The 2,932-nt window shown below is 40.2% G+C and overlaps 1 protein-coding gene across 1 annotated transcript in view; it reads right to left on the reverse strand.

The window, feature by feature from the left end:
* The window catches only part of LOC107663439 (TSC22 domain family protein 1-like), a 13,592-nt gene that overhangs the window by 7,804 nt on the left and 2,856 nt on the right, over positions 1-2,932 (reverse strand). The window lies entirely within an intron of this gene.

The raw sequence follows: 2,932 nt of genomic DNA on the forward strand, positions 1-2,932 counted from the left end.
GAGAGTGTGTGTGTGTGTGTGTGTATGTTTGTGTGTGTATGTTTGTGTGTGAGTGAGTGTGCGTGCATGCATGTGTGTGTGTGAGTGAGTGTGTGTGCGTGCATGCGTGTGTGTGTGTGTGTGTGTGTGAGTGTGTTTGAGTGTGTGTGCGTGCATGCGTGTGTGTGTGTGTGTGTGAGTAGTCAGACCTGTGCGATTCGCTGTCAGATCAGCGCCTGCGGTGTGACACGCTGAATTATTATCCATATATGAGCTCATTCAGATCTCAAGATTTAAAACGCTTGTCACACTGCAGGACTGCTGAGTCACTCTGTATAAAAGCGTCCGCTAAATGGTTTAAAAGCTCATTAAAAATGCTGAAAACAAGAACTGTGATCTAAAATATATCCTCTCATTTAAATACATTCAACCTAAAACACTGATGCTGAAGAAAAACAAATCCATGTTATCTGTCCACCATCCAGAGTTTCTCACATTTCATCACTCACATAGCAACTGTTGCTAAGTCATGCTGATTGGCTGAAGTCATGCTGAAGTCTCTGTGCTCTTACATAAGAGTCATGATGGGAGCGAGTCGTGCAGCACATCCTTCAGCTACTCACTCACTCACTCACTCACACACTCACTCACTCACTCACTCATTCACTCACTCACTCACACACACTCACTCACTCACTCACTCATTCACTCACTCACTCACACACACTCACTCACTCACTCACTCATTCACTCACTCACTCACACACACTCACTCACTCACTCACTCATTCACTCACTCACTCACACACACTCACTCACTCACTCACTCATTCACTCACTCACTCACACACACTCACTCACTCACTCACTCATTCACTCACTCACTCACACACACTCACTCACTCACTCACTCATTCACTCACTCACTCACACACACTCACTCACTCACTCACTCATTCACTCACTCACTCACACACACTCACTCACTCACACACTCACACACTCACACTCTCACACACACACACACACACACACACAGGGCTGCAGTGAAGCATGCGACAGAGCGCAGCTGTGAGAGGAGATTCACTGACACCTACAGGACAAATACAGCACTGCAGCTTCTGCAGATCAACTCCATCACACACCTGAGTCACTCATGATCTCAGAAAACAACATGCAACTCAAATACAAAACATGCATGACAATAACCGGACCTTCCTAAGATCAAGACAGCGCCTAATATCAGCTAATAACAAGACAATACAAAACAAGCAGAAATACTGTCGCTAGATTGAGATATCAAAGCAGCGCTGCAGTCTTCAGCTTCATTTCCTAATAGTGGAAACCATTTGACTTCTGTAAGGTGATTTCAGAGTGAAGCACTGATGTGACTGTGAGCACTAAGCCTAAGTGAACAAAACTGAATGACTATTAACTGAACATGATTCAAGACCAAGAACATCATTTAAGAAAGTAAAGAGAGTCAGATTGAGGTTTCATGTTCAATATTAATAAGGAATCACTGAATGAATCAGCTGAAGTCCAGACCGATGCTGATCACTGCACTGATTACATACATGAGACACAGCGATGGACTCGTACATCAATGATTCAAACACACACGGGTCACGTGACGCCACTGGGGTTTTTCCACTGGACTGCACACAGAGCACGCAAACAATAAACACATCACACTGCAGCATGCTATATACTTAAAATGATCATTTAGTGTTATTATTTTTAATTCCAATACTGTGTTCTCCCTTTTGTCAGTCTGATCAAACATACAAGCAACTTGCATACTCTTTAATATCACATGTTTCTTCCTGGACCATCAGTGACTGTTCATTTTTTGATTGTGTGTTTGCAGAAGTCATGACGTACTCGGTCACTTTAACTCTGTGGACGGTAAACCGGCTGTTACTGAGAGCCTCAGGTGGTTAAAGAAGCAGAAATCAATCCACATTCACTGCAAACGTGCAGATCTGATGCAGGAGCGCATCAACACTGCATTAAACCCCTGCAGGACATGATCAGTGTAGCATCTTCATCCTCATCATCACACGCTCACAAGAGCCACACTCTCATCTTCCGCTGAGTCACTGCAGATGCGTCACTATTGCAACCAGACGGTCCACACGTCAATCAAACACGCTAGAGCTGCTGGCCACACGGCGATCCTGACACGCTTACTCTGAGTCTTCAGCAGGCCGACAGTTTTAAAAGAGGAGGAGGAACAGGAAAGAGACGAGTGAATTATATTTACAGGCACTGGACTGACCCGACACGGACCACAAACAGAACAGCCTGAAGTGAAGAACAGAGCGACTCATTCAAGGACAAACCACTGCACTAAAACATACGCAGCTGCAGGGCCAAACAACTGAGAAGAAACGTCCACGTCATGAAGATTACTACTGAAACGTGACGCAAGAGAATGAGAGTTCTGCATTACAGTACTTTGGGGTTTAATGTCATGTTAATGTCACAAAAATCTACAAAAATAGGACTGCAAAATACTAAAATATTCTTACTTTCTCTGATTTTGATTTGAAATATGACCTGGACTTTATGAGATTCACCCTTCAACGAGGTCAGATACAAAAAAACATTTTGCATTACCTGAAATAATAATAATAAAATAATATATAAATAAAAAAAACAATACTTGGAAAAAAAGGGGGGAAAAGACATAATTATAGACTTTTTTTTTTAATCAATAAAAAATATTTATTATATGTATATATATGCATTTTTTTACATCAGGTTTAACTTGATGTACTAAAATAACTAAAAATTAATACTACATTATAAACTATATAGACATTTTTAAAAATGTGAATAATATTATATATATATATATAAATACATTTTATATAAATAATTTATTTAAATTTATATATAAATAAAAATAAAAGTATCAATAAAATAAAAAATATTATATAGACATTTT

Source organism: Sinocyclocheilus anshuiensis, unplaced genomic scaffold (assembly GCF_001515605.1).
Source record: "Sinocyclocheilus anshuiensis isolate Anshui unplaced genomic scaffold, SAMN03320099.WGS_v1.1 scaffold2051, whole genome shotgun sequence".
Taxonomy (NCBI): Eukaryota; Metazoa; Chordata; class Actinopteri; order Cypriniformes; family Cyprinidae; genus Sinocyclocheilus; species Sinocyclocheilus anshuiensis.